This window comes from Zalophus californianus, chromosome 1, assembly GCF_009762305.2.
Source record: "Zalophus californianus isolate mZalCal1 chromosome 1, mZalCal1.pri.v2, whole genome shotgun sequence".
Classification (NCBI taxonomy): Eukaryota; Metazoa; Chordata; class Mammalia; order Carnivora; family Otariidae; genus Zalophus; species Zalophus californianus.
This window is the reverse complement of record NC_045595.1, coordinates 214,519,272-214,541,162: the sequence shown is the minus strand read 5'-3', so window position 1 is coordinate 214,541,162 and position 21,891 is coordinate 214,519,272. Positions and strand designations below refer to the sequence as shown.

The following is a 21,891-nucleotide window of genomic DNA, read 5'->3' as shown; positions in this document are numbered from 1 at the left end:
AAGAATCCAGAAGGCTGGGGCACCTGGGTGGCTCAGTCGGTGGAGCGTCTGACTCTTGATCTCCGCTCAGGTCTTGATCTCAGGGTCGTGAGATTGAGCCCCATGTTGGGGTCCATGCTGGCCATGGAGCCTACTCAAAAAAAAAAAAAAAGATAAAAACCCAGAAGGCCCTGACTGGCAGCATCCACCTCCAGGACCTCGACGCCCTGCCAGAGATTCCTGGGGCTGCAGCAGACCCATCTGCCATATCCCCCAGAGGCTGCTGCCTGGCCTCCTCCAGGCCCCACGTACAAGGGCCTCTTCCCAAGAGAAGACAGTGCAGGAGGCTGAGGCCGGGCCAGGAGACAGGGAGGTCTTCTCAGACACTACTGCGGACACAAAATGACAGATCGCAACCACCTGGACCCTCGCCACACAGGACTAGGTCCAGAACCACAGAATAAAATGCAAGCAGCAGCAAGAAGACACCCCCGGGTCAGAGCAGCAGCGGTGTGGCTAGCCCACAGAATGCCCGCTTCTCTCTGCCGATGGCCAGGGAGACCCGCTAAGGGGAGCGTAAGCAGGCAGCCACAGCTGGTGCACCTGGTCTGCAGCTGCCCGGGACCTTCCTGGGACCTGGAGCCACCTGGCACAGCATGCCAATTGCTCAGCACCCCAGCGCCCCTGGCCATGGTCACCCCCGGTTCCTCTGTGGCCCGAGCCCCGTGAAGGTGACTGTGTGGCCCCCACGTCATGGCAGGAGCCGTGCTGCTTCCTTCCTCCTTCCTCTGGAGCCTCTGCTTATCTCAGAGCCCGGGCTTCCTGGTTTTCATTGTTTACTGTGTAAATATTGGGGGCGGGGGTGGACTGCAAGGAAGATATGGGACTCATCAAAAGATTTCAATAGCCTAGTAACAGATTACCCGGTTGGCTCTGAAAACAGATAAAGACTTCCTTGGCTTTAGAAAACTAAACACGATGGGGCTGCTGGGTGGCTCAGTCGGTTAAGCATCTGTCTTCAACTCAGGTCATGATCTCAGGGTCCTGGGATCGAGCCCCACATCAGGCTCCCGGCTCAGCGGGGAGCCTGCTTCTCCCTCTGCTGCTCCCCCTGCTTGTGTGCTCTCTCTCCCTCTCAAATAAATAAATAAAATCTTAAAAAAAAAAAAAGAACAGAAAACTAAACATGATGCTAGTTTTGACATCTCTAGGACCTAAGATCTACCTTCAAGAAAGAGAAGTAAAAAATACAAAAATGTATGATGATGAATTATTACTCATATTGTAGAGACTTGAGAGGCTCTATTTATTAAAACAATTTTTTAAGTAATTATTCAGGTAAAGTTAGATTTAAGCTATTCAGAGCTTCTGTGATTTCCTCCATCTCACCTGCTGTGTTTTTGTACAACCCCAATTTGATGATTAATTTAATACTTATAGAAAAATATTTTGCTTTTCCATGACATTATTATCAATGTATCGGTCTGGCTTATAAATTTAAGTACAGATAAATAAGATGTACCCATTTTTTAAAATCCAACATGTGCACAACAATGGAAAAATTACTTTTGATGAGGGCTCTTGAATTCTGATTCCAAGAATTAAAGGTTATCTATAAGGGTTCAACCATCATACTAAGACTTAGTCCCCATAATTATTATTTTCTTTTTTTTTTAAAGATTTTTATTTATTTATTTGAGAGAGAGAGAATGAGAGACAGAGAACACGAGAGGGAAGAGGGTCAGAGGGAGAAGCAGACTCCCTGCTGAGCAGGGAGCCCGATGCGGGACTCGATCCCGGGACTCCAGGATCATGACCTGAGCCGAAGGCAGTCGCTTAACCAACTGAGCCACCCAGGCGCCCCATCATAATTATTACTTTCAAAGATTAGATTCCAAGGTGCAACTATACTGGAAAAAAAGATAATATTCACTTCCACGAAAATGCTTTTCTTTGATGTCCATCTTTCTGATCCGTCTTGGCAGCCGGCCGCAATATGGTAGAAAGAGTGTGGGGGGGGGGGTGGGTCAGCTCAGTTGGTCACTTCCAAGAGGCCAAAGTAAGCTGATAAACAAAGGATGGGCTTCGGAGGTTGCCTCCAGCCTCGACAGACATCCCCGGCTGGTAAGGAGGGGTGTCGTGCAAGACCAGGGCAAGGAAAGGGAATATGTTTTTGGCTCTGGATCTCAGCTGGGCCAGGCGACACCTTCTACACCAATGGGCCCTGCAGGTCAAAGGTTCTTCTCTGCAGACAGGATGTTCGGGGGGGCCAGGAGCCAACACCCATCCAGACTGTGCTTTTCACACTCTGTGTCTCAATACCTCCCCAAGGAATGAGAAAAGTTGATCTTTAAGGGCTTTTAAATTGTCTGAATAAGTAAAACAGAACTACTTTCTCTTATTAAAATGGGCGAATGGGTTTCTGAGGTCCACTGGCCTGCACCCAGCCTCCCTACCCGCCATAACAGCTAAGCTCACGGCGGGGGGGTGGGGGTGGGGGGGTGGTCTCTCGATCTTTCCCCCAGGCAAACCCATCAGTCTCCCTGGGCTGAGGCCCCCTGGAGAATGGGGACTTGCATCCTGATCTCCTCTACCCCACCTGACCTCAGAGTGGGTAGCAAATGCACAACAGTGCCGTATGCTCCTTGGGAGCCAGGCTCCCATCCCTCGGAGCTGCCAAGCTACCAGAAGCACAGCCCTACATGTACCCTGATGCCTTTGGGAGCCAGACAGAGACCATGCTGGTAGGGAATCAGCCTGCTGGCGTCCAGAGGGCTGCGGAAGGTGATGATGATGATGACGAGCTCACCCACGGCTCCTCCTCAGACGACAGTCCACCAACCACACAGTGTCACTTCACTCATTCTTCCAAGCACTCTACCATCACAACCCTTGAAAAAATGAACCTTTCCTAACGTAAAACCACCAGATCCAATTCCTTTGTCTTTTCATCATGAGAATTTAGTAAAAGCAGAAATAATTATATAAGTAATAAAACTAAACAACATCAACTAATATTGAAGCAGGGAATTTTGAAATTAAGCAGTGGAAGAAACTGGATTAACTGCAGGTTGATTTAAGTAATACCAGGGGCAAAGACAAGCAGATGTCTGAGTAAGAAGAAGACTGGCAAGGCCAGGCAAACCAGAAAAACATGCAGCTTAAAGGGATATCAGAACCTCTGCTCCATGAGAAAAGAGACAGGTTATTCTGTTCACTGCCTTACCTCTGGCATCCCAAGTGGCTGACACATAATAGGTGCTCAAGAAATACTTGTCAAATGATTGCACGGATAACTGAAAAGAGGTTCAATTTACACAAGGGAAGATAAAAAGCTACATGAACACAAGATGCTAGCAACCCCTCAGATTAGACGACATTTATTATCGTGGAACCTACCTTGTCTTTCCAATAAAGTTAGTGCTACAGTAGTAATAATGATAGGTCAGATGCTCAGTTTTCCAACAGAAGTCACTGTAAGCCCTACATTTTACTAGCTAGTTCTGAGGGGAAAATACAGAGCTGTAAATGCAGAGAATAGGAAACAAGAAGGAGCAAGGACACAGGATGGTGACCAAGGTCAGACCAGCAGCTACTGGAGGGAGGCAGGAGTGCTGACCTGGACGGGCATGAGGAGCCTCAGGGTGGGCCTCAGAGACGGTCACCAGGCTGCACACCAGCTCCTACCGGCTCAGGAGAGAGGACTTTCCGAAATTCTGTGAACCAGCTGACAGCTCATCGGTAGCGTGAAACAATGGTGAAAATATTTATGCCACAGAAATTGGCAAATGCTACACATCAGGGCTCTTTCCACCCTCCTCCCTCCAAAAACACCGGCCGTTAAAAATTTACCAGCACGGCGCTATGCGCCTTACAGTATATAAACTATGCTCCACAGAAGTAAAACAATGGGGGGGGGGGCGGTGAGGGGAGAGGGGAAGGGCTTATTTTGAAAAAGGAAAAGGTATTAAGATAAATAGCAAATTTAATTTTCAACGTGTTGGAAGTAAAGAAGGAAAAAATGCTGAACATCAGGAAATCTTTTAATGAAATTTACTGCATTAACAAATTGGAGAGGAAAAACCATACAACCATCTCAACAGATGCAGAAAAAGCATACAAAATTCTACTGCTAGTCATGATGAGGTTTATTTAAAAGCCTCTCAGCAACTTGCTTCACTGGATAAAAGGGTCTGTACGAAACGCCTTTGGTCAGCACCATGCCTGGTGCTGAAGCCTGAGCAAGAGGAGCACCTCGGACCACGGCCACCATGTGAACAGTGCATGTGGGGTGGCACCAGACACCCAGCCAGCGAATGCAGGGAAAGTACAAAGATTAGCAGGAAAGAGCATTATTTGCACAATTTCACCCTCTATCTAGAAAACACGAGACGCAGTGACAAACTGCACAGAAGCAGCCCGTGAGCCCACGAGCCCGAGAGCCTTCCCGTACAGCAGGAACCCGCGACCGGGAAACCGCTCCATGGGGCAATGGCGGCGCTTCTCATCCCTGCGCACAGGGCAGACCTCTCAGCGATCGGTGGGCAGCCAGCTGGCCACCGGGAGAAAGATCAGATCTCACTTCAAACTGTATAAAAGCAAATTTCACACAGATTAATAAGCTAAGTGTGGAAAACAGACTATAAAACTGCCAGAAGAAATGAAAGAGGAAAGACTCCTAAGGCAGGAAAATGTTCTCAGATGGGACTCAAAACCCAAGTCATAAAGGAAAAGTCCAATAAAGTTTAATATATAAACATTTAAAATCTGTCTTTGGGGAAAAAAAAATAATAAAATCAAAAGACCAAGGTCAACCTAGGAGAATACCTGTAGCCATGTGACAGGTCCCCGATAAGGGCCTCTGGCATCCCCATCAGCTGGGGCCCCAACTGCCTCCTCCCACTGGAGCCCGGCAATCCCAAGGCCCCCACCCCATCGCTCCAGAATGCTCCGCACGGGGAGCGAGGGCACCAGAGGTCCCAGTGGGAAGGCAGGAGAGGATTTCTCACCCAACACAATTCTGAATCGTCGATGGCAGCAGGGACAGATGGGAGGACCCCATCCTCACCCTGAGCTCTACGGTGTCCTGTCACGTTCCATCATGGGCTTTCTTCTTCAGCTTCCTAGTTTGAAATGACAGACCTACAGGAAAGTTGAAAACAGTAGAGAGCTCCCCTATATCCTGCACCCAGCCTCTCCTCATCCTACAGAATCGCTGATAAATTACAAAATTAGGAAATCAACTCAAGCACAATACACAAGCTGTATCTGCATTCACCAGTTTTCCTACTAAGACCCCCCCGTGCCAGGACCCCATCCAGAAGCCGTGCTGCGTTTCGCCATCGCGTCCCCTCCAGAAGCTTGTCCTTGGGCACCTGGGCGCTCAAGGAGCGCAGGTCAGGTGTCGTGCTGAGTCTGTCTACTGTCCCCCAGAGACAGCGCCGTGACTGTGCGTCTGGGGCAGGAATGCGAGAGACGTGATGTGCCCACGTGCGATCCGGGGGTAGGTGGAGGTGACCGGTCTTATCACAGGACATGGTAACTTGCGTCACCCAGGGAAGGTGGTGTCTGCTGGCTTTCTCCACTCTAAAGTTACCATTTTTCCTTTTTTAATAAATAAGTAAGTTGGGGAAGAGATGCTTTGAGTCTAGGCCAATATCCTGTTACTCCTCAAACTTTCACCCGTGCAGCTGGGCCCCCGTGCCCGAGCCCCACCCGAAGCGCCGCTGTGTCGCCTGCCTCACGCGGATGCTCCACGGCCTCCTCCTTTCCACACTGATTAGGTCAGACCCTTCTGTCGAGAAGAGCTGCCCCCCCGCCCCCCAAGTATTGACTTATTTATTCAACCATGTGTTCATATCAGTACGGACTGGCGGGTCGTCATTCTGGTCTGGGGATTATAAACGGATACTATCATCACGTATTTCCCTGCTCAGCCGGACTCAGCTGTGGCCCTCTGTGCTCCTCCAGGGCGGCCCCCGCGCCCCCCGGACACGCCCCGCCCTTTCGGAGCGCGTCCCTCTTTGCGCACCGCCAGCCGCCCTCCTTCAAGGAGCGCTGTGTGTTCCTACTGGAGAAGGGTGCCTGGGCACACTCACGTTGCTGGGCCTTGCCGGGGGGCAGAGCTAGGACACGTGCATTCACGTGTATCTCTGTGTCTCCGTCCCTGCCCACCCCTGTGTGCACGTGTTAGACACCATGGGTTTACATGGTGACCGGGTCCCAGCCCAGCAGCACCGGGCCCTTCAGCCTTCCTCCTGGCTCCGGGAACCGAGCACAGATTCACTGTCTGCTCTGTCCTGTGAGCTCACACTGCTGACCTGACCCCTGTGAGAAACCAAGGCACCACCGGACTCCAGCCCCACAGAATCTATGGCTTTCCAGAACCAGGCTAACACTTTCTTCCCACCCCCTCTTCTGCGGCTCCATCACTGTTTGTCCTACAGGGGGGCTTGTTTCTGTTTGTAGTCACGCTCAGTCCCCCCACACCCTGGCTGAAGTTAGCTTATTTCATTCTGGGGCCTGCGGTTCCAAGAGTTGGGCTGAACTGACACGTCCCGTGTCCCCACACCTGCAGCTGAGTCTACTCCCCTTCCTTCCTACCCACCCCCCCACCTTGGTGGCACCGCCTTCGGCTCTGGCTTGTCCTGCCCCACGTGCCTTGGGCACGAACGTGTGGTGGAGGACAGCGCACTAGACGCTCTTTGGCGCTGTGTCCCCCTCGCCTTCGGCATGTTCTGGAAATCACCTTGAATCAGTTCACAGAGACTGTCCTCCACACAGCACTCTGTGGACGGTCAACACACGTGCATGGATAATTAGGTTATCTCCCTAGAGCTGGGGGTGTCCCCTCAAGCTAGACCCCTAGAAGTGCAACTGCAGGGTCAAAGCACTTGGCACACGGAGTTCTGTAGGCTGAACAGCAGCTCTGATCTCCTCCTCGGATGGAGAGAGAAGAGATCAAATGTTGGGAAGGAGTTCGCCGGTGGGGCCCTATCAGTGGACACCACACACGGGGCCATCATCGCACCCTAGTAGCCAGTGCGGCACTATGCCCAGGACGCTTCATCCTGGAAGCAAAAGGTTCACACGATTCAAGAAGCTCAGTGCACTTCACAGAGACCCTAATGAGCAAACCACCTCAAGTCTAACAGGCGGTTTTTACCACCATGATCAACAACAATGAAGTGCTTTTATCCGAAACCCCACTGCACAGCCCACACCCACACAAGCACATGCACACACAAAGCTGGTTTGCCAATGTTCAGAGCAGCGTTATTCACAAACACTCCAAACGCCCAGCCCCAGTGAAGGGATAAAACAGATGTGCCGCACCCGTGCGGTGCAGTACTCAGCGGCAACTAACCGAACAAGCCACGGAGCCATTCCCCAACACGGGCGAACCCCAAAGCCCTTGTGGAATGAAGGAAGCCTGACACAGGAGACGCCACACCGCGTGATTCCATGTAAGCACAACGTCTAGAAGAGGCAAATTTGTAGACACAGAGAGGTCAGTGGTTGCCAGGGCCTGCAGGTGGGATGAAAATCAACACAAACACCAGAACATTCTGGGGGTGATGCAGGCGTGGTAATGGCTGCACAGCTCAGACATCTGTGAAAATCACTGAACTGTCCGCTTGCAGAGGGCACATCTCACGGCAGCCACTGAGCACAAAACAAAACCTCCTTACGGCACCTCCCCCACCTTTGGGCTCCTCGTGCGTCTTCCTAGAGCACCGGGCCCACGGCTGGATCACACGTGCCCCCCGCAGCACTCCCTCCCGCAACCCGCGCGACCAGGAAACACCGGTGGTCCTCGCACGCCATCGCGCACAGCCTGCCCGCTCCTGGCTCCACCACTCACAGCGGACGTCCCGCCTCGACGCCTGGGTTCACGAACAGAAGAAACCTCCCTTTCCCACAGCAAGGGCTTTCGAGAGAACCACCTGATCTCCTCAAGCACTCCTCACCTACCCTGCCGAGCCAACGGAGGGCTGCTCCACATGGGGAGTTTTAGGGGGCTGGGCGGGACAAGGGGCACCCCACACGGGCTCTCTGCTCCCCGCCCCCACCCCCCACCCCCGCATCACATCCGGCCGGTTTGGGCGATACCTGCTTTTTCTACGGAAATATCAATCCCTCACCGTTCTGTCAAAGGAAGAAAATTAAAGGAGAGGAAGCTTCATAGTAAAATGATCAACTATGTCACTCATTCATGTGCTCGTGGGTGAAAGCCCTCTACTATGTGACACAAAGAGCGAAGAGAGAAAGAACCCAAGAGTAGCAGTGAGGAGAGGTAAATGTGACCGTGATCTGCACGCGGCGATCTGCACCACACATCCGCGGCTGGACACGGAGCCAGCAGTCCTGAGACTGGGCTCTCCCTCTCACCACTTCCAGAAAGCAGACCAAACCCGACAGGACTGATCTTCCACAGGGGTCAGTGATGGTCAAATCTGGGTTGAACTCTATGACCCCAAATTATCCCGGCTCTCAAGTCCCATGATTCACTCCTACGAATTCCACATCGTCCTGGATTAAGATTTTCCAGCAACTCCCAAACCAGCTTCTACCTGAAGCAACAAGTCCTCAGTCCACTGCACCTGCCGCTCCCCCCCTCCCCGGGACTTTATTACATGAGGTTCTTTAAACGCTTCGGTAACTCTGAATGAAAATAAAGTTTTGCCATATTAACAACAACAAAAACGGCAACCGTCTGAAGCAGCCCGCCAACAATGCGGGGTTACGACAGCAACACACCGTCACACCCAGCGCACATGACCGGTCAAGGGGGATCCCTCTGTCTGACTGTTATTTTGGGCAGATTCCTGTTCTGAAAACAATCGAGACTAATGAGCCTGCACTTCCACTAACTGATCTCACTGGTCGCCAGGACCGGGCAGGTGCGACCCCTCTAACCACTGCTCTGTCAGCTGCGGCCCAAGCACAGAGCCCCTGAAACCACAGCCCGTGAAGCCCCTGCACCAAGGGTCCGTGCCGTCCACGGTTCTTCAGCGGCGAGCGCCTCGCACAGCACGCACGGCTCCCCTTCTCTCCGTGGGGACACCCCCTCCCTGAGGTAGAAGCCCTACCCGGTGCGGCGGGAGCTCGGGTAAGAAGCAGGCTGCATGAAGCCTTGCCTCCACAGAGAGGAACCTGCGAAAGTAGGCGCCTGGCAGAACCCATTCACCGAAAGAGAAGACAAGGAGATGAAGGAGCCGCAGGCGCGGGGTGAGGACGGGAGCGTGGGCAGAGGGGAACCTGGTATCACGACCCACTCAGCCTCGCGCAGATGATAAGAAGCTACCTTACGTCCTTGAGTGAATGCCTCTTCTCCAGAAAACCAACTCGCGGGGAGTCAGAGAACCCGTGCATCCCGTCAGCAGCCGAAACAGGAAGAGAAGCCGATCTATACGCGCTGCCCGCACACAAAGGCACAGACTACGGTGCACCTCCCAAACCTACCACCTCCGTTTCTAACTCTATAGTGTTACAAGAGAGGGCTAATTAAATATCACCTGCTACGGAATTATCCTTAGTCAGCTGTGATGAGCTTTAGACTTTCACACCTGGAAAAACAATCCTTGCTCAATTTAATGCCTGACAACCAACATACACTAGTCCCCTAAGGCGAAGAACATGGAGAAGGGCCCGTCTGGAGACCCTGGAGCCAGAACCCATGACTGCACCCCCAGATCCTCCCTTCCCACACCTCGCCTCCTTCAGCAGGGCTGAGGTGACAGGACACTCTGTGCCAGGTGCGAGCCTCTGGTGGGTCCTAGCAGCCGAGAAGGGACAAGGCATTGCCTACTTTCGACACAGGACTGCACACAGGTTCCAGGACAAATATTTGTGCAACTGCTGACTGAGTGACCCTTGAAACACCTAGACTCCTGCATACAACAGTCTTCCAGAAGTGGAACAAAGCTTGGAAATCACCCACCCGGCCGGCCTTGTTTTACCCTCGGGGAACCTGCGGCAGGATGCTGAAGGGAACGCCCCCCAAGTTCAGAGGCTGGGCAGGGATTGGACACCCAGCTTCCTAAATTCCAGCACACTCTCTTGCTTCCTCTCTTCCTCCTCCACCGAGCACCGTGCCAGCCACCTTCTCTCCAGGTTGTCGATCCGTGAAGCCTCCACCGTTGAATCTGGTATGTTCCATTTTACTTGGCTGCTTTTCCGAAACCTCCCAGAATTCCTCACGTTCTCATTTTTGTCCCAATGTAGTGATAACCATTACGTCTCTAACTGTTAGCATGCAGGAGAACATGTCTCAGCTGTGCGTCGCCCTAAGGGGTTCAAATGGTGGCAGCAGGACACAGCCGCTCTTGTAGGCTTGAGGACTCCCTGTTTTCAACAGACTAAATTACGATATTGTACTTCAGGGTTTTACAACAACTTTGAATGTTTTGTAAATGTTTCTCCTCTACAAAGAAAAGCACAAAAATCTGGAGATAACACAGACATACGGGGCATAAATAGACGACTGATTCACCAAGTACGGCAGGAGCAGGGGAGGGGTGCTGGGGGGCTCTGCCATTTACCACCTGCACAGGAAGTAAGAAAACATTAGTCACTGTTGCACAGACCCTGATGACCGCCCGCTCTCGGCCACGTGCCGCTCTGAGCCCCGAAGATGGAGGCAGAGCAAGAGCCCTTCCTCCCTGAGGTTTCCGCTTGCTCACTCGCTCGCTCGCTCGGAGGGCAGCCTGATGGGAGGCAGAGGGGAGTGGGTACAGAGAGTCAGAGAAACAGAAGGGACAGCAGGACACACGGTGGGTGAGGAGGTGAGGGTGCCGTGGGGTGAAGCCCAGAGATGGCTGGGGGCAAGGCCCCAGGGCTGGAGGAGGGACGGGGGTACGGCAGACCCCTGGGAGGGCTCTGAGATGGGGGAAGTGGCAGGGCTCTGGGCAGGAGACGGATGGATCCATCCTCCCCACCGAAGGCCGTGACCCGGCTACGGGTCAGGAACAGGCGGAAGGAGACCTGGGGGGTAGGATACTGAGGGAGGCAGGCAGGAGTGTCCGGAGCAGTCCGAGGCTGATGATGGTGCCACATAAGGAAGAGCTCCTCAGAGCTGCACGAGCAGCAGGCCAGATTAAACTGCCTCCACCAGGCCTGACACACAGTAAGAGCTTCCTGAATGTTAGCCAAATGTTACCCAGCTTTCCCAGAACGTACTGAACCGAACCTCTTAACATCCGATCCCCATCTGAAAAATGGGTGTATGCCCCGGAGGAATAACTGACTGAAGTACAAGGACTCCTAGTTCCTGCCAGTTCTGCCACACAAAGCTGGTTTGGGGGGAGAGGGAGAGGGGCAGAGGGAGAGAGAGAATCTCAGGCAGACTCCCTGCTGAGCACATAGCCCAAGGCAGGGCTGGATCCCATGACCCCGAAACCATGACGACCCCGAGACCATGCCTCGAGCCGAAACCAAGAGTCGGATGTCCAGCCGACTGAGTTACCCAGGCGCCCCTGCTGCGCCTGTCTGTGTCTTACAAACATTATGGTATACACGTTCCAGATCTCACACTCACGTATGCTCACATTCGGCACGTGACACACCAAGGGACAAGTGATTTGCAGATTCAAAGAGAATCTGATGTAAAGTGATGCCCGTAACTGAAGGATCTTCATCTCAGGTCCTTCTGAGCATCATCACAACTCAAAGAGTTCTAAGGGTCCTTCCTGACACCTCCTGTTTCCTCAGCCCCTAGGCTCCATTGCTGCTCAGCCTGGCACCCCATCACCCCCAGCCTCGAACTCTGCATGCACAGCTCACCTCTGCCGCAGCCTCCATCAACGACGGACCCCCAGCTGCTCCAACAAGCAGGGTTCCGGCAGGTGTCCCTTCCACTGGTAATGTCCTTGTCCCCACTCTGGGCAGGAAGAGCCCGTCTCCCCCAAACGTCAGTTGGGCATCCCTGTTAAGAGAGGCCCGACCTGCCCAGCAGGGCTCGGGGAGGAGCCGCCCTCTGACGCCATCTCCCTCGCCCTTGTCTCCTCAGAGTCCCCTCCAGACAAAGGAGCTTTGCGGCAGCGCGTCCGCCCTGGTGGCTGGCTTAGTCTCCCCGCTGGAATGTTGGCCCGGGGAGGCAGAGGCCTTCTCCTTCAGAGTGCGTCCTTCCATGATGACTCACACAGAACCTGTCACTGCGGGAAAGAGTGCCCAGAGCAGTGGAAACCAGTTTTCCCCTGGCACAGACCACGGGCACACGCAGGCAGTCGGTGAAGGCTTCTTCACACTTCAGCCCATTGGTGGAACTATTGAGACGGAGACTTCAAGGCTCCGAACCCACCGCAGACAACCCAAACCAGCGAGGAGAGGTCGTACCGCCCGAACAGGCAGCCTTCAGCAAGTGCTGCTACCCCGGGGGCCACCAAGCGTCACTGGGCCGGAGGCAACACCCGTCCCCCCAGGGCTGGGGGAGCCGTCCTAGATGCAAAGCTGACATCCTTCTGGATAGCTTAAGACAAATGAAGCACAAAGCAGGAGGCCAATCTTGCTAGTCCTCAAGAACAGTACCAACTTCAGTGAGGAAAGGTGCCAACGTCTAGTTAAGTTAATGACACTTTTAGAGATAAGAGAACTATTTTGATAAAGTAAAATGCCATTTCCACATGTATCTTTCTATAAGGATGCCCCAAGGCATGTCTAACACCAGGAGCTAATAAGAAACTGGATCCTAAGTCCTAGGGCACAATCCCCAAGTTTCTGGGACTGAGCACAAAATTCTAGTTCATTTTATATCTTCCTTTCAAAAGGGCAGCATGTCTTTTAGAAATATTCGTGAAGTAAGTCAAGGTTCCCACACACAGAGCTCCTGCTCCTCCAGCCCTGCCTCGCACCTTCTCAAGGACTTGGCTCCTGCAATTACCCTTTGCCCAGCACAGTACAAAGTGGTCCTCCTCACTGGATCGCTCTTACTAACCCATAAACACACCGTCATCATTTCCATTTAAAAAATAAAAGTCATCCCCGGAGCCCATGACCCCTCCAGCTGCTGGCCCACACTCTGGAGGACCCTCCATATGTGACACTCCCTCGCAGCGCCCTTGGCCACCGCATGGCCCACTCCCTCAGCCTAGATCCCGGGCCACCAGACCCCTCTGGTTTCCTCCTCCAACAGACCCCTTTACAGAGGGTATTGCCGACCTTCCTCCTCCCGTGGACCCCTTACCGGAAGACCCCAGACTCCACCCTGTCTATACCCACCGCACAGCCTATGGTTTCAAACACCAGCAACAGCCAAATGACTCCCAAATTTACATATTTGGCCCCAACCTCTTCTTGAGCCCAACCTTGAATTTCCACTTGTATCCAAACATCTCCACTTGGATGACTAATCACAAAAATAACAAGAAAAGTAAACCCTCTTTAGTACTGTTAGAGGTACTATTTTAGGCACTTTACGTTAGCTCCGTTTATTGACCCAACAACCGTAGGATAAAGGTTGCCACTGCTCTTCCTAATTTATGGATCAGAAAACTGAAGCAGAGGAAGATTAAACAGCTCAAGATCACACATCTGAAATGCGGCGACAGAGATCTACGCAGCGGCACGCTCCAGGCCCAGTCTGTGGGCGGACCTGCTGGGGCCCCACAGGGCCAGTCCCCAGCGCCTGCTCTCTGCCCCACACACTCACGCTTCCCCAGCTCCTCCATCTCATCGCCAGCGCCAGCCAGCAGCCCTGGGATCGTTCTGGGATGTTCCAATCCCGGCAGTCTTGCCTACAAAACATGCCCCAGTTCACCGGTCCTCAGGCATGCGTCTTCCCACGTCTGAATACTCCGAAATCGGAGGTGCCCCGCATGGGTGGTGTCCCACGATGACAGGAGACAGGACAACATAGCCCATCAATAGGTCGGTCAACAAAGGACCGGAAACCTTTCCTTGGCACCCGCCAATAAGATCAAGAAAGCACCCAAACGGCCAGAGCAGGCATCAGCTGCTGGGAAGACGCCCCCAGATAGCAGGGATGAGGTCCCCAGGAGAGCCGGCACCGGGAACAGTGGAGGGGCAGCTCGGAGCACATCGATGCTCAAAGGCTGACTGGGAAGAATCAGATTTTAAACGGAAAGAAATTTTACAATTACTGTATTTTATTTCACTTCTGTTGTCCTTTTTTTTTGGAAGGCACAATGGTATGATTTTAAAAGTCTATGCTTCAAGTCCAAGAGCACTTTGAATGGGTAGAAGTGAGGCCTAAGTGGTACGAAGGCACCATATCCCAGTGTAACTGGCAACGTTTTCCCGCTAATAGTACAGAGCCTGACAGATAGCCTGCCGGATCCAATGTCACCGCCTGTGCCCTGGCCCCGAGCCCATGGTGATCGAGCCACGTGCCCCTGTGGCGCACCCCCTGCCTGCAGCAGGGATGGTAGGAAGAGCCCCTGCAGTCCAGGGGCTCAGGGCAGTCCTGGCTTTGCCCCTTACGTGTGCCCTCACTGGAACATGGGAAGACACGTAACAGGGCCCACCTTTTGGACTATGCCGAGATTTAAGTCAATAGATGGAAGGTGCTCCAGAAGCCTGGCTTGTCCCGCTAAGGCTGAGGTCACCTAGGAAGGATGGGAGGGAGGAGCCTGCCTTCTGAAGGCTCCCCATCACACTGTGATGACAATCCAAATTCCTTAGGGCAGCCTCAGCCCTCCAGCCTCCCTCCCTCTCACTGGCCTCCCCACGCTTCCAAGCACAGGGCAAGGAAGCTCCTCTAGGGTTCCCCCTGCCTGCCTGGCAGCACCCAGCTCCCTCCGTCCTCTGAGCCACCACCCAGCACCCCCCCCCAGACACCCTCGATTTTATTTTATTTGCACTTCCTGGCACTTAACACTTCAGCTGGGGGTTACCATCCCCTCCTCCCCCATAATGTGAATCACAGGAGTGCAGGAACCACCCTTACTGTGCTCACACCCATGTCTTCAGCACCTAGAACTGTACCTGGCACAGGACGAACACCTGCTGGCGATCCTCTGGGAGAAACAAACCGACCTAAAGGCAAGCAGAACTTCCCTGCACTTCCAGTAAAAATTCCAGGTACCTCCGGGCCACCACACCCTCCCCACGCCATCTTCATTTCAACCTATCACAAAGATTCCAAACTGAAAACCAAAGTCCTTTTTCTCTGTGCACTCCCAAAGCATCTTGCACACGAGAGTGGAGGACAGCAGCAAAGCAGTGTGAATCAGAGCACCGTTTACAACGTCATAATTCGGCACTAATGGTCTGGGCCCCACAGCCGTCCAGCTCTGCAGTAAGGCCACGGGAAGACCTCTCCCGGCCACTGCATCTTCCGTGGCCACACCCCAAATGAAACACGAAAAGTCCCTCAAGGAATAAGGACATTTTAATTGCTTCAATGTACAATTTTTATTATTTTTTTTAAGTAAGACCTATACCCAATGTGAGCTCAAACTCATGACCCCAAAATCAAGAGTCACAGCTCCACTGACCGAGCGGCCAGAGGCCCCCAATGTACAATTTTTAAATGAAATTCTCATTATTTACCTTTTCTACCACATATATTATGAATATATTTTTACAGGGTTTTTTTTTTAACACCACTGTTTCCGTCACACCAAATTATAAATTTGGAAATTCACATTTTAGAAAGCTGACACACAAAAAATTAAGTTTTTAAATAAAATTGGAACTCTCTAAGCTTTTCAGTTTCACACTAAGATTGACAATTTTTCTTAAACAAAATTTTTAAAGGCTGGTAAGTATATAATTTCACCTATTAATCTCCAAAGTATACTTTCCAACCATGTCCTATTAAGTAACAGTCCTTGTTCCTAAGTTTAGAACTAAGGGATTGTGGGGACCAGTAAAACACAGTCGGTTTCACCTGCACCCACGTATAAAAACTATTCACAGCCAGCCCTGTTACAGCAAATATTAAAAACTGTATTGAAACATACGTACAACCGCGCCTGCATTCTGACCGCGGCTTGGAGATGGGACACAATCAGCTGGCCACAGAGGGGAGAGGAAATGGAGTGGAATGAGCTTTAACTCTTTGTACCTGCTGAATGCACTGTTACATTTTTACATCTATACATAAAAATGTTTATGCTATACATCTTCAAGTTTTATAACTGAAGTCACGCGTCTTAATTTTTAAGACGTAATGCCATAAAGCGATTACTACAACTGCCAGCATTTGAACTTTTCTGAACTCTCTCTTGCTCAGCACTGTACCCCCAGCCCTGTAACAGGGAGGGCCCACCACACAGCAAGCCACAGATGTATCTGTCAACTGAATTAAGTCCGCTTTACAAACCATTCACCAAATATGTTTAAAGAATTTTCTAATTCCAAAATCTGAAAGCAACTGAAATGCTTTCACAATGGGTCAATTCACAAAGGAGTGCATTTGCCTGTGAACCAAGAAGTTGTTTGCCGATGACGTTATTAGCTAATTCTCCTCTCCTTGCCTCCCAGTACTGACTTTATGAGCACACTGCACCGCGAGACACATGTGTCATCAATTTCTCAGAGCTGGACCAATTTTCTTTTCACCACTGCCCCCTGCAGAAAGGCCTCCTTTTTCCCCTTCCAACGATAGCTTCCAATTTTGAAGATGTAGCTGAATATATTCAGTCTCAGGAACCCTCAGACATCTAACAGGGCATTACTCACAGATGATGCATTTCTTTCAAAGCCCTTGTGAGTCCCCTGCCTCGCCCTCTGCCCTCTGGCAGGGTCTCCGAACCCAGCTCAGCAGGTCTCATCAAATATTTATCAAGCCCCTGTTGTGGGTGTGCACTCGGAGAGGATCTGCCCACTGGAGGAGCTGTGCGGGCGAGGACAGCTAATTCTCCTATGCAAGGTGGAGCAGTCCCACCCAGCCTGCCTTCTCCCTTCCTCTCCCGGGAAACCGTGGGCAGGCAGAGGGTAGTCTCTGCCCCAAAGAAAAGATGGTCATTAAAAGACATTTCCCAGGAACAAGACAAGACAACCCACTGTTCTAGAAAATGCAGCTCTGGTGGTACCTTCAAAGGAATAAAAATATACAGGTAAATTTAAGAGGAAACAATGAGGATTAAATCAGTATTTCTATTCCTGAAGTTACTGATCTATCATCTTAATTAGGACACTAAGTAAAGTAGCAAGTTTGATATCAAGCCACTTTTCATTATACTTGAAGAGTGGAATGCTAACCATTATGATTTCTCTAATAAGGAAACAAAATGTCCTTATCAGAAGTAACTAGCAAAACCTGGTGGCTAAAAATATTAACTGCGAAACACACACAAGGGTGCCGGGACTCTCACAAATACCGGGGCCAGAGCACGTTTCTCGGGTCTGTAAACCCGGACTCCAACACTTTCAGCGTCCACAGCTCAATGTGACACCTTCCCTCGGACCCATCCACAACCCGGTAATTTTCCTACTGCCAATGTGAACACGTCAGAATTCACCTCGGGCCCCCAACCGCCCCAGATTGTGCCGGATCGCTCCGGACGCCCGCCACCCGCCGCCCGCCACCCGCCGCGGGAACTTCCCCGCCCCGGGCCGCCCGAGGCGCAGAGCATCCCACGCGGACACAGCGCCCTCGGGAGGGGACTCGGGGCCGTCCAGGGTGCAGCCTTATCCTGGGGGACCCAGCCTCCCCTCCTCGGGGGCGCAGCCTCATCCCAAGGGCGCACTCTCCCCTCCCCGCAGCGCAGAGCTTCCCGCGCGGACGCCGTGCCCTCCAGAAGGGGACGCGGGGCCGTCCCGGGCGCAGCCATCCCTCCCTGGGGCCGAGAGCATCGAGCAGACGCGGCACTCCTGGGGAGGAGAGGGGGCTGCCCTGGTGCAGTCTCCCGTCCCCAGGGGCTCATCTCCACTCCGGGGTGCAGCGAGAGTCCCCGTTATCCCGGGGCTCAGCCTCACCCCGGGCGCAGTGTCCCTTCCACTGAGATGCAGCCTTATCCCGGGGCGCAGTCTCCCCTTCATCCCGGGACTCAGCCTACTCTCCCCGGGGCGCAGCCTCCCCTCCCAGGAGTGCAGTCTCTCCTTCATCCCAGGAGCAGTCTACCCGCCCCCAACACACACACTAGTGCAGCTTCATTCCAGGGGCGCGGCCTCCCCTTCATCCCAGGGCGCAGCACCCTCCCACAACAGGCGCATCTTCATCCCGGGGCGCAGTCCCCCACCACCACCACCGGCGCAGCTTCACCCCGGGGCGCAGTGCCCCCACCAGGCGCAGCTTCATCGCAGGGAGCAGTCCACTCCCCCACCGGGCGCAGGTTCATCGCGGGGCGCAGTCCACTCCCCCACCGCGCGCAGCTTCATCGCGGGGCGCAGTCCACTCCCCCACCGCGCGCAGCTTCACCCCGGGGCGCAGTCCACCCCCTCCACCCGGCGCAGCTTCATCTCGGGGCGCAGGGCCCCCCCAGGCTCAGTTTCACCCCGGGGCGCAGTGCACCCCCTCCACCCGGCGCAGCTTCATCTCGGGGCGCAGTGCCCCCACCAGGCTCAGCTTCACCCCGGGGCGCAGTGCACCCCCTCCACCCGGCGCAGCTTCATCTCGGGGCGCAGTGCCCCCACCAGGCTCAGTTTCACCCCGGGGCGCAGTGCACCCCCTCCACCCGGCGCAGCTTCACCCCGGGGCGCAGTGCCCCCACCGGGCTCAGCTTCACCCCGGGGCGCAGTCCACCCCCTCCACCCGGCGCAGCTTCATCTCGGGGCGCAGTGCCCCCACCAGGCTCAGCTTCACCCCGGGGCGCAGTGCACCCCCTCCACCCGGCGCAGCTTCACCCCGGGGCGCAGTGCCCCCACCGGGCTCAGCTTCACCCCGGGGCGCAGCCTCCCTCTCCCGCGGCGCAGAGCATCCCGCGCAGACGCGGCGCCCCAGGGAGGAGACGCGGGGCCGTCCCGGGCACAGCCTCCCCTCCCCGGCCGGCCCGCACCCCGCCGGGCAGCCCCCCGGACACCTCCGCCCGGCAGCCCCTCGGGACCCCCGCCCCGGGCAACACTGGGGTCCCGCTTGCGGCGCACGCCCGGCCCGGCCTCACCACCTGCTCGGCGGCGCTTACATAAACGCGGCCCCGGCGGCGGTGCCCGGCCCCGGGGTCCGAGCCCCCGCCCTCGCCTCGCCTGGCCTCGCCTCGCCTGGCCTCCCCTCGCCTCGCCTCACCTCGGCCGCGGGCCGCTCCGCTCCGCACGCCGCGCCCAGGGTCGGACCGCGAGGCCGCCCGGGCTCCACTCGGCCGCCGGCGCTGCGGCGCGCTGGCCGTGGCCTGGCGCGGCCCCGAGCGCGTCCCCGAGCACGGCCCGACCCGGCCGCCTCCGCCGCCGCCGCCGCCGCCGCCGCCTCAGCCTCCGCCTCAGCCTCCGCCCTCCGCCCTCGGCCCTCGGCTCCGGCTCCGCCTCCCCGCCGCCCCCGCCGCCGGCCGCGCGCACGCCGGAGGGGGGGAGGGGGCGCCGCGGCGCAGGACGTGCGCGCGCCCGCACGCCGCGCGAGCCCTCCCGCGGTCCGGGGCTGCGGGTTCGCGCGCCTCCGCCGGGGCCCTGGTGCGCGATGCGGCGCGTGCTCAGAGCAGGTGGGGTCCGGGTGGGTCCCCAGGCTCCGGAGGTGGCCCCCTGCCCCTCTGCGCAGAGCTCCCGCGGAGGTCAGAAGCAGGTCCAGCTTGTCAAAGTTAAGGTGGTGGTTGGGTGCTTGGTGGGTTTGTGTACAGTAAAGGCGTTTGAAAGCTTTTTTACGGCGCGTGCAGTAAACTTACTCCTCTCTCCGTACTGACCGACTTTTCCACCACTGCACACATGACGATAAGCACGTGTAGAAATGCCACATTTCCGAAGGCCAGACTAACCGACTCCAGGCTGCGTTCTATTCAGAACAGAAAATCAACTAAGGCTTAATCAGGAAAAATCCACCGTTTGTGAACGCAGGTGCTGAGACCTGAGCAGTGAGTGCAGAGGGTGGTCCGAGCCTGGCAGGCCCGGGGCTCCTGAGCCCGCCGAGCAGGCCGAGCGCGGTGGGCACCGCGGAGGCTAGCCCCCAGAGCCAAGCTCAGCTGCTGCTTCTCACATGTCGAGCTCAGGCACCTCTCAGGACTTCCGCGCCCGCCTCCTGCAGTGTCGAAGGGGCAGGAGAAGGCGCACCCCGGTGAGGAGCCCAGTCCAGAGCCTGGTGGGCAGGAAGCGCTCCAGCCGCGCCGCTCTTCCCACTGAACATCCCCGAGCAGCGCAGTGCCCCGTAGCATGAATTAACCACAGGGAAGCGCTGCAGCAGGCCAGGTACCTGCTTCTGGCTATTCTGGAAAGGAAACACTTCCCTCTGGGGCCAGCCAGCTAACAGGCAAGCCCATCACCCAGCCTGAGGGCTAAGTGCCAGGTGCAGTGTCCAGAGGAGCACTTGTGGACAACCGAGGAAAAATCAAGACTCCCGGATGCCCTCCAGGGATTCCACCTTAATAAACAAATACATGCATGAGGACTTGAGATCTCTTTCTGTGAAACAGACTACGCCAAAACCAAGCGGCTTAATTTCTCACGATCCTGCGGCCAGTAGCTCACACAGCTCAAGTCTGCTTCATGGGGTGTGGGCTGGACCCACCCGGACGGACCACTGGCAGGGACCACAGGAGGAACCAGGCTGTGTGTCACCTGCGGGCAGCAGGCTGGCCAGGGCTGCTTCTCGTGGTGTATGACTCCCGCCTGCAGCAAGAAGGAAGGCAAAGCTCAGTGCATGGGGCATTTCCAGCCTAAAGTCCCATTGGCCAAAGTCAGAGGGCCAAGTGGGTGGGTGTGAGAGGGGCTTGTGCAGGGCAAGGTGAAGGGACGTGTGACTCACTGGAGGGCACATCTCCACAGCTGTCTTCCACAAGCAAGCCTTTGTTTGGTGCAGCCGGACTGAGACCTTCACGTTCACGCTGCTGTGGACACAGACCCAGCGAGGAGCCTGGGATTGCTGGTGGAGCCAGACTTGGGGCATTCCTCCTGACTTGGAACCATGGCACGCAGAACATGCCTCTTTATGCTGATGTGGGGAAAGCAATTTCCAGCCACTGGAGCCAAGACGTGGGACGTTACCACACCCACGCAGCACCTGTGAGGTCCAGTGCCTTGATGAGGGATCCTACAGGCTGCAGAGGAAGGCCCTTCGGCCCCCTGCTTACCGTCAGTGTCAGATGCCGGGGCGCTGGGGATGGCCCCTCAGTCTCCCCAGAGGTACTGGCAGCTGAACCACGCAGGGGCTACCACTGACAGCTCTTCAATGTGGCCCCACCCTGCCCCCCAGACACTCGGTCTGTTGTTTACCTCACTCATGCAAATTGTGAAAATAAAATATCACTTTGGTGTCCTGAAAAACAAGCCTGATGCTCAAATGCTTGCCTGGGGATTCCAGCTGCCCCCACCCCCACCCATCTGCCTCAGTGACAAGGTGTTAGGTTTTCTGGAGGTGCATGAACCTGTCAGGTGCTGGGGGCACGGTCCATACAACACAGAAGGCCACCTTAGCCACTTTTCCCTCTCACTGACATGGCCACATAGCTGGATCCCACAAGCAGAATTAGAAATCACTCTGGACACCCCAGGCGCCTCCAGGACAGCACTACAGGACTTGTGACCCCGAGACCCTGGCCTCCAGCAGACTCTGGAGATAGCGTGTGACCTGGAGAGCCCACTCGGGAACCGTGGTTAGGAGAAAGGAGGTGCCCAGCCTGACCACAGTGGAGCTGCTTGCCTTCGTTCACATCCTGGGCTTCCAGAAAGACTTTCAGCCGAAGGAAGTATTCCCGGCCCACAGGCAACCACTCCTGTGTTCAGGTCCCTGGCAGAGTGGCAGCCAGAGGGCTGAACCACATGACCTGTGCGCAGAGGGCTGCTGGCGGCTCTGGGCAGCCTAGCTGGCCCGGCCCGGCTTTCTGCCCCTCCTTTCCAGGCCTCGGGCCCACCACACCTTCTGCTCACACA

At 55.0% G+C, this 21,891-nt stretch overlaps 1 protein-coding gene across 7 annotated transcripts in view; it reads right to left on the bottom strand.

Moving 5' to 3' along the window:
• Positions 1 to 19,257, bottom strand: part of ADARB1 (adenosine deaminase RNA specific B1) — a 150,023-nt gene extending 130,766 nt beyond the window's left edge. For 4 of the 7 annotated variants that reach the window (XM_027584489.2, XM_027584486.2, XM_027584495.2 and 1 more), the window contains exon 1: positions 19,109 to 19,257. The gene's annotated coding sequence lies outside the window, so the exon portion shown is untranslated. Of the gene's footprint in view, positions 1 to 4,988; positions 5,122 to 9,922; positions 10,021 to 19,108 lie in introns of those variants that run through there. The other 3 variants (XM_027584488.2, XM_027584490.2, XM_027584494.2) reach the window with 3 other exon arrangements.
• Between the last annotated feature and the right edge of the window lie 2,634 nt (positions 19,258 to 21,891).